The sequence below is a fragment of the Giraffa tippelskirchi genome, chromosome 12 (genome assembly GCF_054371585.1).
Source record: "Giraffa tippelskirchi isolate mGirTip1 chromosome 12, T2T-mGirTip1v1.2.pri, whole genome shotgun sequence".
Lineage (NCBI taxonomy): Eukaryota > Metazoa > Chordata > Mammalia > Artiodactyla > Giraffidae > Giraffa > Giraffa tippelskirchi.
In genome coordinates, this window is record NC_137286.1 from 130,665,114 (window position 1) to 130,688,903 (window position 23,790).

At 36.7% G+C, this 23,790-nt stretch overlaps 1 long non-coding RNA gene across 5 annotated transcripts in view; it reads right to left on the minus strand.

Moving 5' to 3' along the window:
- LOC145530204 (uncharacterized) overlaps positions 1 to 23,790 on the minus strand; it is a 358,605-nt gene that overhangs the window by 256,617 nt on the left and 78,198 nt on the right. For 2 of the 5 annotated variants that reach the window (XR_014071546.1, XR_014071547.1), the window contains exons 1-3: positions 3,647 to 3,717; positions 2,198 to 2,365; positions 1,903 to 2,032 (exon numbers count right to left, since the gene is read on the minus strand). The exons of 1 other annotated variant lie outside the window; for it this stretch is intronic. This is a non-coding gene — a long non-coding RNA (uncharacterized LOC145530204). Of the gene's footprint in view, positions 1 to 1,902; positions 2,033 to 2,197; positions 2,366 to 3,646; positions 3,718 to 23,790 lie in introns of those variants that run through there. 2 more of the 5 variants (XR_014071550.1, XR_014071548.1) reach the window with 2 other exon arrangements.

Here is a 23,790-nt window from a genome sequence, read left to right on the forward strand (position 1 = left end):
TCGTATGAACAATTTAACATGGTATTTATTCACAGGAACAGGCACACAGACTAGAACAGCAGTGAACATGAATGAAGATTCACACTATAGGCAGATAATGGTGACTACAACAGGTTTTAATGACTATTCTAGTAGCTGTTTCACTTGAACTACCATAAACTTTATATGGGATACAATTAAGTCATTACTAAAAATTATCAGATTTACAAATTATAAAAATAAAACATCTAAATATTATTAAAGTGTGACTATCGATATCTTGGTGCAAATAACTAAATTTATTTTTTTAATTATTATTTATTTATTTTGTTACACTGTACAGCATGTGGGATCTTAGTTCCCAGACAAGGGTTCAAACCCATGCCCCTTGCAGTGGAACCATGGAGTCTTAACCACTGTATCAACACCCTTTAAAAAATTATTGACATATAGTTGATTTACAATGTTATGTTCAGTTTCAGGTGTACAGCTAAGTGAATCAGTTATACATATACATATATTCACTCTTTTTTAGACTCTTTTTCTCATAAAGGCCATTACAGAGTACTGAGTAGAGTTTTCTGTGTTATACAGTAGGTCTTATTAGTCAGTTATTTCAATATAGTATTATGTATATATTAATCCCAATCTTTCAGTTTATCCCTCTCTCCCAATTACTCCCTGGTAACCATAAGTTTGTTTTCTATATTTGTGACTCTATTTCTTTTTTTACGTAAGTTCATTTGTACCCTTTTTTTATAGATTCCACATATATGTGATATCATATGATATCTGTCTTCTTGTCTCTTACTTCACTCACTATAACAATCTCTAGGTCCATCCATGTTGCTGAAAATGGCATTATTTGATGTTTCTTAATGACCTCAGAAATGTGTTCTTAATTTTTTCACCTCTTTATACGAATAAAATCATTAATTTAATTGGTTAACAATAAACTTTCCTCATAGCTCAGCTGGTAAAGAATCCACCTGCAATGCAGGAGACCCCAATTCAATTTGTGGGTTGGGAAGATCCCCTGGAGAAGGGATAGGCTACCCACTCCGGTTTTTTTGGGCTTCCCTTGTGGCTCAGCTGGTAAAGAATCCGCCTGCAATGCAGGAGACCTGGGTTTGATCCCTGGGTTGGGAAAATCCTCTGGAGAAGGGAAAGGCTACCCACTCCAGTATTCTGGCCTGGAGAATTCCATGGACTGTATAGTCCATGGGGTCGCAAAGAGTCGGACACGACTGAGTGACTTTCACTTCATTACCCTTCACTTCAAACTTTCTACTGAATACAAACTAGACTAAAATTATGGTATATTATGTACCTTGACTTTTAGTACAGTCTTTGACTAGTAAAATATTTGAGATCCATTAAGAGATCTAGTCTTCTTACAGATTTAATATGCACATATTTAACTTGTGGGAATAAAATGTCATGATAGAAAATTCATGTATTCATTGATATATCCAATGAAAAATACTATTAGAAATACTACAAGAGCACTGAGTGAGGCCAAAAGGAAATGTAATAGACATTAACATGCTCTACACAAATGAGAAGAAAATTTTGTTCTTAAAGATACTAGGAGAAGCACCAAATTTAGACTAGAGAGTAAGGAAAGACAAGTCTGATATTTAAACAGATATTATGTGTGAATAAGTGTTAGTCAATTCAAGCTTAAGGCAAACAGTATTTCAGACACAGGACAGAATGTGTGTTGAAGTCATAAAAATAGATAATCTTGGTATGCACTGAAAGTACTAATAGACCCATATTAATGTGTAACCAATAATGGATGACCAACTCTGCCACCAACTCAAAAAGCATATATTGTGGGACTGTAGCAGATATGGGGGCATCCCAGGTAGTAGTAGTACCTAGTAGTAAATAAGTAGGCACTAGTAGTAAAGAACTCACCTGCCAATGCAAGTTAGATGTAAGAGATTCAGGGTTGATCCTGGGTTGGGAAGATCCCCTGGAGGAGGGCACAGCAACCCACTCCAGTATTGGAGAATCCCATAAAAAGAAGAGCCTGGCAGGATACAGTCTACGGGGTAAAAGAGAGTCAGACACGCCTGAAGTGACTTAGGAAACACGTAGCAGACATAATAAACTATATTAGCTTGCTAGAGCTGCCATAACAAATTATTATAGACTATGCAGCTTAAACATCAGAAATTTATATTCAAAATTTATATTTATATTTTCTTACAGGTTTGGAAGCTAGAAGTCCAAGATCAAAGTATTGTAGGTTTGATTTCTCCTGTGGTCTCTCTCCTTGGCTTGCAGATGGCTGCCTTTCTCTCAAACGGTCTTTTCGTTTTGCTCATGCATCCCTGGTGTCTCTTCTTTGTTCAAATTTCCTCTTCTTTTAAGGGTCCTAGACATTGTATGAGGGACAACTCTAATGATCTTAATTTAATTTAAAGGCCTCATCTCCAAATACGTTCTGACATTCTAAGGTACTAGGGGCTAGGGCTTCATCATATAAATTATGGGTAGAAACAATTTAACTCAAAACACAAAAATAAATTTTGGTATAAAACTGAATCAAATATGCTAAAATAATTTAGGAGTCCTTCTCTCTCCCCTCCAGCTTTCAAATACAGAAAATAAAAAAATGAAAAAGAAAATCTGGAAAATAAAATGTAGCAGCTATAAAAAATAACAGAAAAGCAGAATATGTTAGTCACCAACTATACAGGCTGTATCCTGAAAATAGTGAGATCAGCAAAATTATCCCTTTTTTACTGAAGATAAGGTGATAGGAGGAAAATATATAAAACAGATTTACATATACAGTGGCAAACTCTTTAATAAATCTGATGAGGCCATAAGATTATTTTTCTTTTGGAGTCAGGGTTCTATTCGTAATTGTGAGACTAAAATAAAGTACATGAACTACCATATAGATCAGCTGATGTGGTCCACAGGAGATGGTATATTCTTTAATATAAAGATCTTAAGTGAAGCATGCATTTGTGAAAAAAACAAAATAACAAACATGACCTAACACTTTTGTTAACAAATACATAAAATTAAACACAATACTTACACTAATCAATTTTAAAAACTGAAAAACTGATTTTGGTCATCTGTCAAAACAACTACCAATACTGATAAATTCTATATGAAAGATTTTTGTTTTTTAAATCTGGTTTAATTTTGTCTCAATGAACCAGTTAATAATGATAAGTTGCATATAAAAGTGTAACAGAATATAAAAACAGGCTGTAGGGAGACTGCTGAGATAAAGAGTTTCAGTGGGAAAATATCAAGTTTAATATTACATGAAATTAATTAAGCAGTATACTGATATTGAATATGAAAATTATTTATTAAATTTAATATTTGGGTCCACTGTTATTATGAATAATATGGGGTATAAGAAGAAATATAAAAGTAACATCCATAGTTTCAAGTCTCAGTTTACTAGCAAAATCTAATAAACATTAAACAATTCAAGAACACCTGAAACAATGACAAATTTACTGACATTAACAGGTCACCAGAAAACGAACATAAAACCTCCTTCCTTCCTTTCTTTAATCTACCTTTTCCCTTGATATTTTATTTTTCTTCTTATCCATTTACTTCCTTCTAAATAATTCATCCAATATTATGTGAGAACCATCATATTAGAGAGTCAAATACAATTTACCCAGATAAAACATCTGCTCTCAAAGACTCACACTCTAATGGGGAGTTACAAGCAATCCTTATCACTATGGTAACTGTGCTTTCTTCTATGTTTAGTTTTCTTAACATTCTCAACAGGCAAGAAATTCACATTCTAATAGGGCATTGATATAAATTAAAATATATTATAATTATGAGTGAAATAGGTTGAAAGTGGTTATAGTCAAGTAGAATGACTGATTAATTCTATCTTTATCAGGAAGAATCATGATAAAAATAAGTTTGAAAGTATGGCCCATTCATGGAATTTGAAGTGAGAGAGAGATTTTAGGTGAAAAAGAAGAGAGTTCTATTTATGTCAATGTGTAGAACTAGACAAGGAAGCAACAGTAAGAACTGGACATGGAACAACAGACTGGTTCCAAATAAGAAAAGGAGTACATCAAGGCTGTATATTGTCAACCTGCTTATTTAATTTATATGCAGAGTACATCATGAGAAACGATGGGCTGGAGGAAGCATAAGCTGGAATCAAGATTGCCGGGAGAAATATCAATAACCTCAGATATGCAGATGACACCACCCTTATGGCAGAAAGTGAAGAAGAACTAAAGAGCCTCTCAATGAAAGTGAAAGAGGAGAGTGAAAATGTTGGCTTAAAGTTCAACATTCAGAAAACTAAGATCATGGTATCTGGTCCCATCACTTCAGGGCAAATAGATGGGGAAACAGTGGAAACAGTGTCAGACTTTATATTTTTGGGCTCCAAAATCACTGCAGATGGTGACTGCAGCTATGAAATTAAAAGATGCTTACTCCTTGGAAGGAAAGTTATGACCCACCTAGACAGCATATTGAAAAGCAGAGACATTACCTTGCCAACAAAGGTCTGTTTAGTCAAGGCTATGGTTTTTCCAGTAGTCATGTATGGATGTGAGAGTTGGACTGTGAAGAAAGCTGAGCGCTGAAGAATTGATGCTTTTGAACTGTGGTGTTGGAGAAGACTCTTGAGAGTCACTTGGACTGCAAGGAGATCCAACCAGTCCATCCTAAAAGAGATCATTCCTGGGTGTTCATTGGAAGGAATGATGTTGAAGCTGAAACTCCAATACTTTGGCCACCTCATGCGAAGAGTTGACTCATTGGGAAAGACCCTAATGCTGGGAAGGATTGGGGGCAGGAGGACAAGGGGACAACAAAGGATGAGATGGTTGGATGGCATCACTGACTCAAGGGACATGACATAGGGTAAACTCTGGGAGTTGATGATGGACAGGGAGGCCTGGTGTGCTGCAATTCATGGGGTTGCAAAGAGTCGGACACGACTGAGCGACTGAACTGAACTGAACTGAATTAGGAGAAGAGTTACTTTGGAGAAAACTGGAGAGAATGTAGATAAATATTAATTGAGCTCAGAAATCAAGAAAAACGCTGATTCACTGCAGAATACCAATATCAGAAATTGTGGCTAGATTGCTGAATGTAAAACAGAAAATAAAATTATTTTTTGAAATTCTGTTAAGGAAGTAGTCATGCTTCCACTTACCACTCCAATTCCTCGTAACTGGATAATAATCTTATCTCAGTCAAGTAGAAGATTAGATATTAATTCTTTAGGGAAGGTGAATTAGGGAACATAAGGTGAGGTCAAGGCAAAGTAGAGGGCATTTTCTAGAGAGGGAGAATTAAGTTGTAATTTTGTATAATGAATGTCAAAACATTTTAGCCCTCTTTCCTCACTCAAATCCTAAAATTCTGAAAAATATCATATCTTGAACTCTTTAATCAGAACACTAAAATAGCCAACTCATGAAGACTACACTGAAAATAACAGAAAATGGCAGAGAGGAGGAGGTAAGAAAATTATTAAATAAATAATTCAAAAAAGCCCCCAAACTAAAGAACGTAAGCATCAGGGTATTATTACCGTCATACACAATAGACCAAAATTGCCTTTCACCACAGCATATCAATGTGAAATTTCTGAACATTACACTGAAATGCTGTGCTGTCCTCAGTCATGTCCGACTCTTTGCGACCCCATGGACTGTAGCTCACCAGACTCCTCTGTCCATGGGATTTCCCAGGCAAGAATACTGGAGTGGGTTGCCATTTTCCACTCCAGGGCATCTTCCTGATCCAGGGACTGAATCCAAATCTCTTGTCTCTCCTGCATTGGCAGGAAGATTCTTTACCATTGTACCATTATGGATATAGACAAATTCCTAGACAGCTCACAAAAGGAGATGTAGAATAATAAAAATATAGATTGTATACAATCATATAATGTGTTTAAGCAGAGCTTGGAAGATAGTCTTAAACAAATAAATATATATATATATATATATAGAGAGAGAGTTTTTAAAATAATCACAGTGATGACAGTAATATTAGTGATTGCAAATTAAAAGTATTTACACTTAAGTATTTCCAAATGTACAGCTGTGAAATTACCTATTTACCTTAATATATCCAGAATTCAATTGTATTAAAACATATTTGCAATAATGTTTACTCTGCTTAGGAAGATTCTGAAATTAAACACACACAAGGCCATGCACAATAATGTTTAAGATTATCCTTGTAAATTTATTTTAAAATTGCAGACATGGCTCTGGTATAGAGATGAAATTATTTTCTGCTAAAAACACCTGAGGATTAAATTAAATGTATTTTAACTGGGCTATGCTTACAGGAGGTCTCTGAAGAGTCTGTTTGTGTAGCAAATGTATGAATTGCTTTTCTTACCTCCTGAGGTTCTCCGTGATGATGACCTCTATTGAAGAAACATTAAGTGCTTTATAACTTTCCCAGAATAGAACAAGTATCAAAAAAAGTAAAATACATAAAAACTTAACTCAAAATGATTTCAAATGAGAAGAGTTTCTCAAACACTTTTTCCATTATTGAAGCCATTAGCTATTAATAAAAGCATGCTTTCTTTTTTTAACAGAAGGGCTTGTCTTTTTATCTAACTTTATTTTCTTCAAGGATTTTTTATATCTTGGAAGACATTTGGCTGACCTATAAAGCTTCAGCTGATAATGAATCAAGTTGTTAAAAAAGAACAACCCACTGCAGTTTAAGAGATAATGTTAGTCACTGGAGACAATAATGTATTTATTAATAGTAAGGTAGATATTAAAATAAAAATAAAATAAAACATAATATGCTAAGGCTCATTTTAATGCTCACTACATAGAATTTTAAATTTTGTTTTGGTGCTAAAATGGGATTGTCATCCTTATCACAATTTATAAAGGTAAAGTGCTGGGTATATTTTTTTAAACTAGTCATTGTCATAGAAGAATCATGAAAAGTGTTAATTAAATAAGTAGCTCCAGGATTTTATCCCCTCATTTTAACCAAATTTCACATTATTTATATTATTGCTTTATTTATATAAATATTGGAGCCATTTATATAAATATTTAAGCCATCATAATGGCTTAAATGTTACTAGAACAGTCTGATCAATATCTAATGGTTATAAATTTATATCATAATTTGACTGAAGCTTTTAATATAAACTGTTATAAAACTTTAGTTTCATTAAATTTAAAGAGCCATATATGCTAAAAATTGTGAAATCTAATTTCTTAATATTGTTCAAATTAAATCAAATAAATCAATAAACATAGCACAAATTTCATGCAGGCCACGGTGAAAGCACTGGAAAGCCCACAAAAAAATTTAAAAAAATACAGTCAACTAGTATATGTTCTTCCTGAATGCTTAAACATGAGGATTTGATGGATGCTTAAAGAAAGATCAAAATTTCAAATACTACTAGAAGATCATAATAAATAAGGCATTATTGGAAAAATATCATGTAAGTTCATTTTAATTACATAGACAATATCTACTATATGAATCCAGTGTTTTAGGTATTTTAGTTTAGGCCAGGCTATTATCATAATGAAGGCTTCTCAGGTTGCTCAGTAGTAAAGAACACTCCTGCCAATGCAGGAAACGTTGGTCTGATTCCTGGGCTGGGAAGATTCCTTGGAGAAAGAAATGGCAACCCACTCTACTGTTCTTGCCTGGTAAATCCTATGAACAGAGGAGCCTGGTGGGCTACAGTCCATGGGTCCCAAAAGAGTCAGACATGACTTAGCAACTAGACAAGAAGAACAATTATCATAATGAGGATATGATAAGCTGCTATATAGATGACATACAGAGATCACACAGAGCAGGTGGCTGAGAAATACAGTTGCATACAATAAAAGAACAACAACAGAAATAAAAGGTAGTAAATGTAGTTTGGTAGTTATCATCAAGAATGTCTATGATAATCAACTTAAGAACTCCTTGAGAGTCAGAGGAATTTTCTATTGCACTGGGCCCCGCTATACTAAAATCACACACCTTTAGGTATATTTTCATCACAACAAACACCATATAATGTGCATAACTGGAGAGATTTTTTTGTCTTTTTTCATTGCTAGACCTCTAGTATCAAGCACAATGACAACACTATTTATTGAAAGAATTAACGGTATAGGATATAAAAATTAACCACATCAACAGGAAATACATGAGACTAGCAAAAATATCTTGCTGCTGCTAAGTTGCTTCAGTCGTGTCCAACTCTGTGCGACTCCATAGATGGCAGCCCACCAGGTTCCACCATCCCTGGAATTCTCCAGGCAACACTGGAGTGGGTTGCCACTTCCTTCTCCAATGCATGAAAGTGAAAAGTGAAAGTGAAGTGGCTCAGTCGTGTCTGACTCAGCGACCCCATGGACTGCAGCCTAGCAGGCTCCTCCATCCATGGGATTTTCCAGGCAAGAGTACTGGAGTAGCGTGCCATTGCCTTCTACACCTCAAGAATGAAATTCAAGGTCTGACAAGATTTTGGAAATGTGTTGGAAAATGTGGAACTATGACTGATTTTCAAGGAGCTTAAGCAATATTCTTACCTGATTCCTTAGAACTGAATATTCAAGACCACAGTGAACAAAGAGCTGGGATTGATTGGTAGTTAATTAATTACTCACTTAATGGTAAATAGATGGGGAAACAATGGAAACAGTGACAGACTTTATTGTTTTGGATTCCAAATTCATTGCAGATGGTGACAGCAGCCATGAAATTAAAAAATGTTTGCTCCCTGGAAGAAAAGCTATGAAAAACCTAGAAAGCATATAAAAAAACAGACATTTCTCCAAAGAAGACATACAGATGGCTAACAAACACATGAAAAGATGCTCAACATCACTCATTATTAGAGAAATGCAAATCAAAACCACAATGAGGTATCATTTCACACCAGTCAGAATGGCTGCTATCCAAAAGTCTACAAGCAATAAATGCTGGAGAGGGTGTGGAGAAAAGGGAACCCTCTTACACTGTTGGTGGGAATGCAAACTAGTACAGCCACTATGGAGAAGAGTGTGGAGATTCCTTAAAAAACTGGGAATAGAACTGCCATATGACCCAGCAATCCCACTGCTGGGCATATACACCGAGGAAACCAGAATTGAAAGAGACGCGTGTACCCCAATGTTCATCGCAGCACTGTTTACAATAGCCAGGACATGGAAGCAACCTAGATGTCCATCAGCAGATGAATGGATAAGGAAGCTGTGGTACATATACACAATGGAATATTACTCAGCCATTAAAAAAAATACATTTGAACCGGTTCTACTGAGATGGATGAAACTGGAGCCCATTATACAGAGTGAAGTAAGCCAGAAAGAAAAACAACAATACAGTATACTAATGCATATATATGGAATCTGAAAGATGGTAACGATAACCCTATATGCGAGACAGAATAAGAGACACAGATGCATGGAACAATTTTATGGACTCTGAGGGAGAAGGTGAGGGTGGGACGTTCTGGGAGAATGGCATTGAGACATGTGTATTGTCATATGTGAAACAGAGCACCATTCCATGTTCGATGCATGTGACAAGGGCTCAGGGCCGGGGCAATGGGATGATCCAGAAGGATGAGAGGGGGAGGGAGGTGGGTGGGGGGTCCGGGAAGGGGAACACATGTAAACCCATGGCTGATTCTTGTCAATGTATGGCAAAAACTATTACAATATTGTAAAGTAATTAGCCCCCAACTAAAATAAATAAATTTATAAAAAAAAAAAAAAAAGCAGAAACATTACTTTGCCAACAAAGGTCCCTCTAATCAAAGCTATAGCTTTTCCAGGAGTCAGGTACAGATGTGAGAGTTGGACCATAAAGAAAGCTGAGCACTGAAGAACTGTGATGCTTTTGAACTGTGATGTCATAGAAGACTCTTGAGAGTCCCTTGTACTGCAAGAAGAGCAAACCAGTCAATCCTAAAGGAAATCAGTCCTGAATATTCATTGAAAGGACTGATGCTGACGCTGAAGGTCCAAGACTTTGGCCATCTGATGCTAAGAACTGACCCTTTGGAAAAGACCCCGATGCTGGGAAAGATTGAAAGCAGGAGGAGAAGGGGACAACAGAGGATGAGATGGTTGGATGGCATCATGACTCGATAGACATGAGTTTGAGCAAGCTCCAGGAGATGGTGATGGACAGAGAAGCCCCACATGCTGCAGTCCATTAGGTCACAAAGAGTTGGACATGACTGAGTGACTGAAATAACTAGGGACACATATAACAGTATAATTAAAATTCAAAAGCTTAAATTCAGTCCACTGACCCTATAACAGTTATACAGATGCTTCATAAGAAATGTGGTTCATGATGTTGAGGTCACATATTTTTCAGTAACTTTCACTAGCTTTCCAAAGCGGCACATGATACATTTGTTGATTGAGATGAGCAATATACATTCTCCTTGACAATATGATAGTGTTTTTCAGATCTAAGACTCAGACTTCTAGCTCACTTCATAAAGATGAGACCAAAGTAAGACAGTGATGAAAAGTAGAGGATCTGGGTTGTCTAAGAGAAATGAAAACTGTTTTCCAATTAGGTAAAATTATGTGAGGAAACTAAACAGTGTATTAAACTAACAGTGTATTAAAGATCAGAGATTAAAGTTACAAATGAAAAAAAAATAAGTTATATATTTAAAAAACATTTTATGATCTCTGAAAGTAAAATTTACCAAAATCCTGTTGAATACATATTTAAAACCAGTCTCACACAAACGGAAGCCTAAACAATCACAAAAGTGTTTTTACCCACATTTGTGTGGCACTTTCTTCTCTAGAACTACTTATTTGAATTAAAACTTTTGAACTAAAAAATAAAGGGCATTCAGGAGGGATTTTTCTATGGTAAGAAAATAATTCCCTATTAAAATGAGAAACATTTTATATGTTATTACAATAATTGTTTCTGTACAATTTAGTAAATATTTTTTTTCTGATCATAATTTAAATTAGACTGTCACCATGTGAAAGAATTGAAAAGTCCAAGGGGAAGTTTGCATGGATCTATATTCATGGGCTTCCCTGGTGGTTCAGACAGTAAAGTATCTGCCTGCAATGTGGGAGGCCTGGGTTCAATTCCTGAGTTGGGAAGATCCCCTTGATGAGGGCCTGACAACCCACTCCAGTATTCTTGCCTGAAGAATCCCCATGGACAGAGGAGCCTGGAAGGCTGCAGTCCATGGGGGCGAAGAGTTGGACATGACTAAGTCACTAAGCACAGCACAGCATATCATATTTAAAGAGACAAAGACTGATATCAATTTCATTGCTGAATAAACTTAGCTTTCTATACTCAAGAAAATTCTCACAACACAAAATTATGCTATTTCTATATTTATTTTTCTTTAAGTCTACACTATATTATAAAACCAAAATGAAGTCACATTAGTACAAAGTCTAATCCTGAAAATCTATTTTAAAAGCTACAGTATTATGTATGTTTTAATCACAGCAAATAAAATAATATCTTTCAGGTAAATTTCCACTTGTACAAAATGCATTGCTTTCAACATTATTTTGGTTCAGTACTAAGTTCTCTGTGAGCTATAGGGGAATTCAGAGAACCATAAAGCACTTTCACCCAATATCTACCTATTGGATCTGTGTATATGGTGGAGGAGAGCAGGGACAAGGAATAGTTCTTCATAATAAAGGTTAACATTTTTTTTTAAAGGGACAGGTAGTAAATATTTTTAGGATTTGAAATAGCTCAACTGGAATTCTATCACCTCCACTAGCTTTGTCTGTAGTGATGCTTCCTAAAGACTACTTGACTTCACATTCCAAGATCTCTGGCTCTAGGTGAGTGATCAAACCATCATAATTACCTGGGTGGTGAAGATCTTTTTTGTACAGTTCTTTTGTGTATTCTTGCCACCTTTTCTTAATATCTTCTGCTTCTGTTAGGTTCATACCATTTCTGTCCTTTATTGAGCCCATCTTGGCATGAAATGTTCCCTTAGTATCTCTAATTTTCTTGAAGAGATCTCTAGTCTTTCCCATTGTTTTCCTCTATTTCTTTGCACTGATCACTGAGGAAGGCTTTCTTATCTCTCCTTGCTATTCTTTGGAACTCTGCATTCAAATGGGTATATCTTTCCTTTTCTCCTTTACCTTTCACTTCCCTTCTTTTCACAGCTATTTGTAAGGCCTCCTCAGACAGCCATTTTTCTTTTTTGCATTTCTTTTTCTTTGGGATGGTCTTTATCCCTGTCTCTTGTACCATGTCACGAACCTCCATCCATAGGTCTATCAGATCTAGTCCCTTAAATCTATTTGTCACTTCCACTGTATAATTGTAAGGGATTTGATTTAGGTCATACCTGAATGGCCTCGTGGTTTTCCCTACTTTCTTCAATTTAAGTCTGAATTTGGCAATAAGGAATTCATGATGTGAGCCACAGTCAGCTCCCAGTCTTGTTTTTGTTGACTGTATAGAGCTTCTCTGTCTTTGGCTGCAAAGGATGTAATCAATCTGATTTTGGTATTGACCATCTGATGATGTCCATGTATAGAGTCTTCTCTTGTGTTGTTGGAAGAGGGTGTTTGCTATGACCAGTGCGTTCTCTTGGTAAAACTCTATGAGCCTTTGCCTGCTTCATTCTGTACTCCAAGGCCAAATTTTCCTGTTACTCCAGGTGTTTCTTGACTTCCTACTTTTGCATTCCAGTCCTCTATAATGAAAAGGACACTTTTTTTTGGGGGGGGGGTGTTAGTTCTAGAAGGTCTTGTAGGTCTTCATAGAACCATTCAACTTCAACTTCTTCAGCATTACTGGTCGGGGCATAGACTTGGATTACCATGATACTGAATGGTTTGCCTTGGAAACAAACAGAGATCATTCTATCGTTTTTGAGACTGCATCCAAGTACTGTATTTTGGACTCTTTTGCTGACTATGATGGCTACTCCGTTTCTTCTAAGGGATTCTTGCCCAGAATAGTAGATATAATGGGCATATGAGTTAAATTCAAATCCTAAAAGCTTATGCTGTGAAAGTACTGCACTCAATATGCCAGCAAATTTGGAAAACTCAGCAGTGGCCATAGGACTGGAAAAGGTTGGTTTTCGTTCCATTCCCAAAGAAAGGCGATGTCAAAGAATGCTCAAACTACCGCACAACTGCACTCATCTCACACTCTAGTAAAGTAGTGCTCAAAATTCTCCAAACCAGGCTTCAACAATATGTGAACTGTGAACTTCCAGATGTTTAAGCTGAATTTAGAAAAGGTAGAGGAACTGAAGATCAAATTGCAAACATCAACTGGATCATCAAAAAAGCAAGAGAGTTCCAGAAAAACACCTATGTGTGTCACAATAAACTGTGGAAAGTTCTGAAAGAGATGAGAATACCAGGCCACCTGACCTACCCCTTGAGAAATTTGTATGCAGGTCAGGAATCAACACTTAGAACTGGACATGGAACAACAGACTGGTTCCAAATAGGAAAAGGAGTGCATCAAGGCCATATATTGCCTCCCTGCCTATTTAACTTATATGCAGAGAACATTATGAGAAATGCTGGGCACGAGGAAGCACAAGCTGGAATCAAGATTGCCGGGAGAAATATCCATCATCTCAGATATGCAGATGACACCACCCTTATGGCCAAAAGTGAAGAAGAACTAAACAGCCTCTTGATGAATGTGAAAGAGAAGAGTGAAAATGTTGACTTAAACTTCAACATTCAGAAAACTGATATCATGGCATCTGGTCCCATCACTTCATGGCAAATAGATGGGGAAACAGTGGAAACAGTTGAAACAGTGACAGACTTTATTTATTTTGGGGGGCTACAATATCACTGCAGATGGTGACTGCAGCCATGAAATTAAAAGACACTTCCTCCTTGGAAGGAAAGTTATGACCAACCTAGACAGCATATTAAAAAGCAGACATTACTTTGCCAACAAAGGTCCATCTAGTCAAAGCTATGGTTTTTCCAGTAGTCATGTATGGATGTGAGAGTTGGACTATAAAGAAAACTGAGTGCCAAAGAATTGATGCTTTTGAACTGTGCTGTTAGAGAAGACTCTTGAGAGTCCCTTGGACTGCAAGGAGATCCAACCAGTCCCACCTAAAGGAAATCAGTCCTGAATATTCATTGGAAGGACTGATGTTGAAGCTGAAACTCCATACTTTGGCCACCTGATGGGAAGAGCTGATTCATTTGAAAAGACCCTGATTCTGGGAAATACTGAAGGTAGGAGGAGAAGGGAACAACAGAGGATGAGATGGTTGGATGGCATGACCGACTCAATGGACATGAGTTTTTGAGTTAACTCCGGGAGTTGGTGATGGACAGGGAGGCCTGGCGTCCTGCAGTCTATGGGGTCGCAAAGAGTTGGACATGCCTGAGCAACTGAACTGAACTGAACTGAGTAAATATTTTTAGCCTTTTGGATCATGTGGTCTCTGTTTTGTATCAGGTAGTTGTAAATATTTGTGATTGAACTAATTTTACTTGATTGTGCTATTGTAACACAAAATCAGTCATAAACAATATATCAAAATTTACAATATATTAAAATTTTTTATATCAATATATCAAAAATTAGTTGTGGCTTTGGAGAGCAAATTTTATTTTAAGCATTTTTATCACACACACACACTGTTAAACATAATAATAATAAAGAGGGTAGGAGGAAACTTTCAGAGATGATGAATATGTCTAGGGTCTGGATGATGGTGATTGTTTCACAGGTGTGTACTTATCCCCAAACTCATAGTCAAATATGTTAAATATGTACATTTTTGACAAATCAATCACATCTCAATAAATGATTTAAAAGTATACAAAATAAGTGCAGCTGTGGTCCAATAAAGCATTATTTACAAAAACATGTACTGGGTCAGATCTCATTCATGCGCTACATTTAGTCAGCATCAGATCTATATCAATGCATCCAAATGAATTAAAAATCCATTAAATAGTTTCCAATATTTCATGAAGAAAAAATTAGTAATGGAGTGGTAAAGCAAGGTTTCAATTAGATGATGAGATGAGGCAAGGCTTGAAGATTAAGACGATTTGGCTAGTAAAGGAACAAAGGCAAAGACTCAGATCAAGAAAACTATTTTGTAAAACATGATGATAGGGTCAAACCACACAATTTGGTCCAGCTGCCAAAGAAAATTCTTGGATGAAGGGTAACGGAAATAACAGTCAGAATTGGAAATTCCAAACAGAATTGGAATAATTCTTTCTATTCAAGGGAATAAAAGGTGTCATCTTATCCCAAGGAGGGGCTTCTCCGATGGTACAAGTAAAGAACTTGCCTGACAATGCAGAAGACTTTTAAGAGACGTGGGTTCAATCCCTGGGTCGGGAAAATCACCTAGAGGAGGGCATGAAAACTCACTCCAGTATCCTTGCCTGGAGAATCCCAGGGACAGTGGAGCCTGGTGGGCTATGGTCCTTAGGGTCACAAAGAGTCTGACACAAATGAAGCGACTTAGCATGCATACACTATCCTAAGGAATTTCTGGAACTTTAATGTAACACTGCTTTTTAAGAGTGCTGTCTCCCTTTGCTCAATGACATTTCCTATTGAAACTATAGCCACATGCACTTCAGACAAGTGTGACCTAAATATGAAGACTGACTGCCTTACTCATGAGAAATGGTTTAGTGGGAACTCAGGGCTGATCACAGCACCAGTGTTTCATTTTCTTTCCAGGCTTTAATTTGAAATTCCCTCTATGTAGCATGTTGATCTTGAACAAACAGACATTGCTAATTATTTCTCTAGTAAAAACGGGTTTACTGGGGATCAGCGACAAATTATTATTTGGGATCTGCAACCATGGCAAAGCAAGCGCATGCCCCCCACAAAAATGGAGAGAAGAACTATTTTAAGTGGGGAAAAGGAAGCTGGGAGTGCTGTTTACAACAAGAATTTAAGACACTGTATTAAATATACAGTGGCTTTCTCATTGGCTGAGTTGTGACAGTCACTCACTGACCAAGCCTCTGCCAAGAATTAATTCTTCTTTCTTCCTTCTGTTGGTCTCTATCGCTGAATATTCATTGGAAGGAATGATGCATCAATCCTTTGGTCACTTGATGTGAAGAGTCGACTCATTAGACAAGACCCTGAATACTGGGAAATATCGAAGGCAGAAGGAGAAGAGGACGACAGAGGACGGGATAGTTGGATGGCATCACCAACTCAATGGACATGAGTTTGAGCAAGCTCTGGGAGATGGTGAAGTACAGGAAAGTCTGGCCGTGCTGCAGTTCATGGGGTTGCAGAGAGTCAGACATGACTGAGCAACTGAACAACAACAAATCATTGTAGGGCATGAGACCTCCCCTTTCTGCCTTCTCAACTCTATTTTAATGGCGACTTCTGATTATTAACTTTTACAACCCAAAGGAAAGACTATAAAAGCCCTCACGACAGAGGCGAGCATAAAAGTGTTTGTTTAGCCCAGGAAACAGAGAGGAGCTGGTGAGAATACAAAGTACTCCTATTAGTTCAGCAAAGAGCAGAGTTATAGCAGCCTAATCACAGCCAGGAAAGGTCACTTCTGAGGTAATAAACAACTAGCATCAGTGTAATTTTTGGAGGAAGCAGTATTTTCTAATATACTTGATAAACTGTTTATCCTTATAGTAAAGTCTGAGCAACTGCAGAGGAGAGATAAAAGAAGTGTTGGTAAACAGTAAGACCTCTGTAACAAGATACAGACAGACTCTTGACTTATGTTAGGAATCTTGTGGAGTAAACCGAGAAAATCTGCAGAATAAATGGATAAATAAAGACAAGGGGGAACATATGTAAAAGAGACAGTTTTCTTAATCACATGGAATTTAGGGTTTTCAGGAGGATCTGACCAAGACAGCCCTTCGGTTTCTTTCAGCTTGACTAAATTTACAGGCTTCTTCCTGATTCTAGGCTCTGACCTTTTTGGTTTTGGAGTGTTTTCTTTAGCAAACTGGCAATAGTAAACTCTTTTTTTTCTGCTTTTTTGAAATGGAAATCTTTTAAAAGCTTGTTGTCAATTTTATAAACTAAGAATGTCTTTCTCAAGGACCTGGGAGTAATTACTTTGAAATATAAACAGGAAGGAATGCCTAATCTTCAGTGGGCACCTTGCTCCAACTTATAAAACTACCTCCTGTCGTGAAGGTAGAAGAATGTTTACTTTTCTTTGGGTAAAGCCAATTAGCAAAAACAGAAGGGCTGTGATTCCCATACCCCAGTTCTTAAAAACACTGCACCCCATTCTTAAAATTATCCTTAATCACATGATGCTCAAGCTCAAGAAGGTGACATCACCCTATCAAAAAAAAATAAAGTCACTGAATTTATTCTCTATATTCTGCAAACTTCTGGAAGTGACTGATCTAAACCTGTATTAGTGAGATTGTGTTTCCTGCTCAGACTGTCCAACAATACCAGCTATTATTAATAAAACTAGACTATCCAGAGTCATGCTCCCCAGAAAATAGGCTGACTGTGTTGGGGAGGGGACAAATTTCCCCTGTATCCCTCTAGAGCTCTGTGGTTGGACTCAACAATAAGGTCAACAAAAGTGAGAGATTAATGGGAGAAAAAGAAACAAATTTTAATTTATGTGCATGGAGATCTTATTGAAATAGGACATAAGAAGTGGCCAAAGCAGGCAATTTTTATATTTTTTAGCCAAAGAAACAATACATTTGTGTGGAATTGATGGGAAAAAGAAACTTAGATTTGGGTACTTAATTAGCAAAGAATTTAACCAAAGTTAGGACTTGGGAAAGTAAATTAAAATAACAAGTTTTTTATACAGACTTCTTGGCCCCAAATTCCCCATCTCTGCAATAATGTTATTACTTTCCTATCTACAGACACAGCATGTGCACCTTTCATATAAAGGATTTATTTTCTGCTTTCAGGAAGAATTGGGGGAGGAGGTTAAGGTGTCCCTCTTGCATTAGCTCATTCTTAAGTAACTTTAAATCAAATAATCCATTTGCTATTAAGGCATATTTTGGGGTGGCCTGCCCTGGGTCCCGAGACAACAGCATCCTGTGATAACTGTCTTGATCAAAAGGTTTGGGGTCAGAAAGAATTGGGAAATGCTTAAAAATATACCTCACCTTATGAATTTATTGCCAATAACTTTAAATTAAATGGAGAAAACTGAAGACTCCTTGTTAGCATCTCACTGAAGTTCATTAGGTATTTAAATGAGAAACTTTAACTACATATTCTATAGTGCATGTTAAGTCACTTTAGTCGAACCCGACTCTGCAACCATATGGACTGTAGTCCACCAGGCTTCATAATCCATGGGATAATCCAGGCAAGAATACTGGAGTGCATTGCCATGCCCTTCCTTCTCCAGGGGATCTTGCTAACCCAGGGATTGAGCCCATGTCTCTTATGGCTTCTGCACTGGCAAGCGGGTTCTTTACAACTAGCTACCTGGATGAAGTCACTATTATTTAAATACGTTTTTCAGAAACCACATAGTTGCAATTCTATCCAGGCAGAAAAATATGAATTTTTTTAAAGGAGAAGTGGAACCTAAAATAATACTTAATGGAATAAGTTTATTACATTACTGTCCAAGTTACTATTTTAAAATAAAATAAACAATGCATAAAAGTAGAATAACTTCTGGAATATATTCTCACAGTTTTAACTCCTTTAAAGTTACTTTCCTCTAATAATTTCATTTAAACAACATACTTATATATTATTTATATTTCATAGTGTGTAAGTATGCGTGAGTATGTCAGTTCAATTGCTCAATCATGTCTGATTCTTTGTAACCCCATGGACTGCAGCTCACCAGGTTTCCATGTCCATCACCAACTCCCGGAGCCTACTCAAACTCATGTGCATAGACTCAGTTATGCCATCCAGCCATCTCATCCTCTGTTGTACCCTTCTCCTCTCGCCTTCAATCTTTCCCAGCATCAGGGTCTTTTCCAATGAGTCAGTGCTTTGCATCAGGTGGCCAAAGTATTGGAGTTTCAGATTCAGCACAGTCCTTCCAATGAATACTCAGGATTGATCTCAGTTAGGATGGACTGGTTAGATCCCCTTGCTATCCAAGGGACTCTCAAGAGTCTTCTCAGCACCACAGTTCAAAAGCATCAATTCTTCAATGCTCAGTTTTCTTTTTAGTCCAACTCTCACATCCATACATGATACTGGAAAAACCACAGCCTTGATTAGATGGACCTTTGTTGGCAAAGTAATGTTTCTGCTTTTTAATATGCTGTCTAAGTTGGTCATAACTTTCCTACCAAGGAGCAAGCATCTTTAAATTTCATGGCTGCAGTCACCATCTCCAGTGATTTTGGAGCACAAAAATATAGTCTATCACTTTTTCCATTGTTTCCCCATCTATTTGCGATGAAGTGATGGTACCAGATGCCATAATCTTAGTTTTCAGAATGTTGAGCTTTAAGCCAACTTTTTCACCCTTCTCTTTCACTTTCATTAAGAGGCTCTTTAGTTCTCTTTACTTTCTCCCACAGGGTGGTGTCATCTGCATATCTGAGATTACTGATATTTCTTCTGGCAATCTAGATGCCATCTTGTGCTTCATCCAGCCCAGCATTTTGCATGATGTACTCTGCATAAAAGTTAAATAAGCAGGGTGACAATATACAGCCTTGACATACTCCTTTGCCTATCTGGAAAGGGATAGGTTCTGTTGTTCCATATCCAGTTCTACCTGTTGCTTCCTGACCTGCATACAGATTTCTCAAGAGGCAGGTCAGGTGGTCTGGTATTCCCATCTCTTTCAGAATTTTCCACAGTTTGTTGTGATCCACACAGTCAAAGGCTTTGGCACAGTCAATAAAGCAGAAATAGATGTTTTTCTGGAACTCTCTTGCTTTTTCGATGATCCAGCAGATGTTGGCAATTTGACCTTTGGTTCCTCTGCTTTTTCTAAATCCAGCTTGAACATCTGGGAGTTCATATTTCACATACTGTTGAAGCCTGGCTTGGAGAATTTTGAGCATTACTTTATCAGCATGTGAGATGAGTGTAATTGTGTGGTAGTTTGAACATTCTTTGGCATTGCTTTTCTTAGGGATTGGGATGAAAACTGACCTTTTCCAGTCCTGTGGCCACTGCTAAGTTTTCCAAATTTGCTGGCATATTGAGTGCAGTACTTTCACAGCATCATATTTTAGGATTTTAAATAGCTCAACTGGAATTCCATCACCTCCACTAGCTTTGTTCAGAGTGATGCTTCCTAAGTGCCACTTGACTCTGCATTCCAGGAGGTCTGGCTCTAGGTGAGTGATCATACCTTCATGATTATCTGGGTCATGAAGATCTTTTTTGCATAGTTCTTCTGTGTATTCTTGCCACTTCTTCTTAATATCTTCTGCTTCTGTTAGGTCCATAACTTTTTTGTCCTTTGCATGAAGTAATCTCTTAATATCTCTAATTTTCTTAAGAGACCTCTAGTCTTTCCCACTCTATTGTTTTCCTCTATTTCTTTGCATTGATTGCTGAGGAATGCTTTCTTATCTCTCTTTGCTATTCTTTGGAACTCTGCATTCAAATGGGTATATCTTTCCTTTTCTCCTTTGTTTTTTGCTTCTCTTCTTCTCACAGATATTTGTAAGTCCTCCTCAGACAGCCCTTTTGCTTTTTCGCATTTCTTTTTCTTGGGGATTGTCTTCATCCCTGTCTCCTGTCCAGTTCTTCAGGCATTCTATCAGATCTAATCCCTTGAATCTATTTCTCACTTTCACTGCAGAATCGTAAGGGATTTTATTTAGGTCATACCTGAATGGTCTAGTGGTTTTCCCACTTTCAATTTAAGTCTGAATTTGGCAATAAGGAGTTCCTGATCTGAGCCACAGTCACCTCCCGGCCTTGTTTTTGCTGACTGTATAGAGCTTCTCCATCTTTGGCTGCAAAGAATATAATCAATCTGATTTCGGTATTGACCATCTGGTGATGTCCATGTGTAGAGTCTTCTCTTGTGTTGTTGAAAGAGGATATTTCCTATGACCAGTGTGTTCTATTGGCAAAATTCCATGAGCCTTTGCCCTGCTTCCTTCTGTGCTCCAAGCCCAAATTTGCTAGTTACTCCCTACCTCAAATGCAATAAGCATCAATAAAAGGGTCATTTTAACAGACAATGGGTTTATCTACAAATCTTGAGATTCAATTTTTGATAAAATTTTTGATCTCAATACAAATTTTCTCTGGAAGTAGTAAAAGATTATAATTTCAGAGAGCCCATGTCTTCTAGTGTGTGTGGAAGGGAGTAGGAAGTTTATGAATGCAAAACTGATGTAATTAAAAGTATACTGACAATAGTGGCCATGTATAAAAATTTTACCAAAATCCCTTTTATGAAATTCTTTCCATGGGAAATGTATGCATTTTTGTGTTTTTGAAAAATTCATATTTTTATTGGCTTTCTTAATGTTTAGTGCTGACCCATCCACTCAAATATGTATTTTTTTGCTTTATTTTATATTGGAGCATAGTTGATTAACAATGTTGTAATAGTTTCAAGGGTACAGGAAAATGATTCAGTCATACCTATGCTGTATTTATTTTTTATCAAGTTATTTTCCCATTTAGGTTGTTACATAATATTGAACAGAGGCCCCTGTGCTATCTATTAGGTTCTTCTTGGTTAATCATTTTAATTACAGCAGTGTGTATATGCCAGTCCCAAACTCTCAGTCTATCCTTCTCTCCTATCCTTTCCCACTGAAACTGTAACTCTAGATTAATAAATGTGTTCTCTAAGTCCCTAAGTCTGTTTCTGTTTGGCAAATGAGTTCATTTGTATCATTTCTTTTTGTTGTTTAGTTGCTAAGTTGTGTCCCACTCTTTGTGACCCCACGAACTGTAGCCCAGCAGGCTCCTCTGTCCATGGGATTTCCCAGGCAAGAATACTGGAGTAGGTTGCCATTTCCTTTGCCTCATTTCTTTTTAAATTCCACACACAAGGGATATCATATGATATTTATTTCTCTGTCTGACTTAATTCACTCAGTATGACAATCTCTAAGTCTATTCATGTTGTAAAATGTTGTCTCCCCAAGGATATACATAAACTAAGCTGATACTATTAAATACCAAGATGATTACAAATATATATGTATATATTCATTTATAACATCCTACTATCCTGCAAGTATGAAAGGTTGTCTAAATTTATCTAACTTATTTGGTACTGTTGAAAAATTTAATCACATATTTGTGATACCAAAATGAATGTATGCATGGAAGAAATATCATATTCTAAGAAAGTGTATGAGATATAGAGAAAGATACTACTGTTTCTGTAGTAACAGCATGTTCAATCAGTTACTGTAGGATGATACTAACTGAAGAATAAAGAATATGGAGTTCATACAAAACATAAAATGCACAAGACTAAGAGATTCATATTGGCAAAGTTGGCATGTAACTATGAGAATCCACCTTTTCTCAATTATATTTGGGATCAGGACTCTGCTTAGTCTTAAAGAGTTTGGCTTATGAAGAGAGGCTTATTGTTGCAATTTTTATAAGCGCTGCTGTGGTTAATTGTTGAAATATGCTTGGCTGGTCTCTCTGAATGTTGTTAGAAAAATTAGATAAAATGAAATAGTGTTTGAGAAAGTGCTCCTTAAATTGTAAAGACTCCACTAATTCATCATTAAAATTATTCTGAATCTTGATAATAAAATTCTGTCACTTCTCTCTTTAGTAATACCTCTAGTTCTTATACATATTTTTCATAAAAATAAATTATTTTGCTCATTTTATCTTGCACAGGAACTTTATTTCTTTCAAGTTTTTCCCTAAGTGTTTAACTCTAAGTTTCCCTTTTACTAGGAACACTGGAAAATAATGCATAGTCTACATGAGGTACCTAATAGAGGGAGCTTATGGCCTGTGGCCAAATCTCCTAGAATATAACAAAAATTAATTGAATCAGATGGTCCAGCACCACAACAGATAATTTCTTGGCATTTTACTTGCAGGTCTAATCTAAATGGAATATACTTGAGACTAACAATTTCTTCACATGATGGTTAAATTTAAATAAGAAAATAATGTTTTGTCCACTACTTTGCATCTCTAGTTTCAGAAAATTATTTTAAATACAGTGTTTCATTATACTATTTCTACTACTCTATGAAAAGCATAGAAAATTTTATGTGAGTCAGTGATATGGTAAAATATTACTTTTTATCTGTAGTCATTTTGCCATGCAAGGTGAAGTAAAGAAGTCTGATTTAATGTTCTCAAAACAACAGAAAGAATTATGTTAAAACCATCCAATTAGTTTTTATGGAATGAAAGCAGAAAGTAGTGGTTAAGCATTTAGAGTTTTAAGATGCATTGCCTGGCTGCCAATCCAGCTCTGGTGCTTACCATTTCTAACATGGGGTACATTACTTATGCTCTTTGCCTCATTTTACCATCTGTAAAGATAACAGATGATAAAGGTAACAGATAAAAGAAATGACAAACCTAGACAGCATATTAAAAAGCAGAGACATTACTTTGCCAACAAAGGTCTGTCTAGTCAGAGCTATGGTTTTTCCAGTAGTCATGTATGGATGAGAGAGTTGGACCATAAAGAAAGTTGCAGGGGAGGGGAGTTAGTTGCTAAGTCGTGTATGACTCTTGCGATCCCATGGACAGCAGCCTGCCAGGCTCCTCTGTCCATGGGATTCTCCAGGCAAGAATACTGGAGTGGGTTGCCATTTCCTTCACCAGGGGATCTTCCTGACCCAGGAATCGAACCTGGGTCTCCTGCACTGCAGGCAGAGTCTTTACCAACTGAGC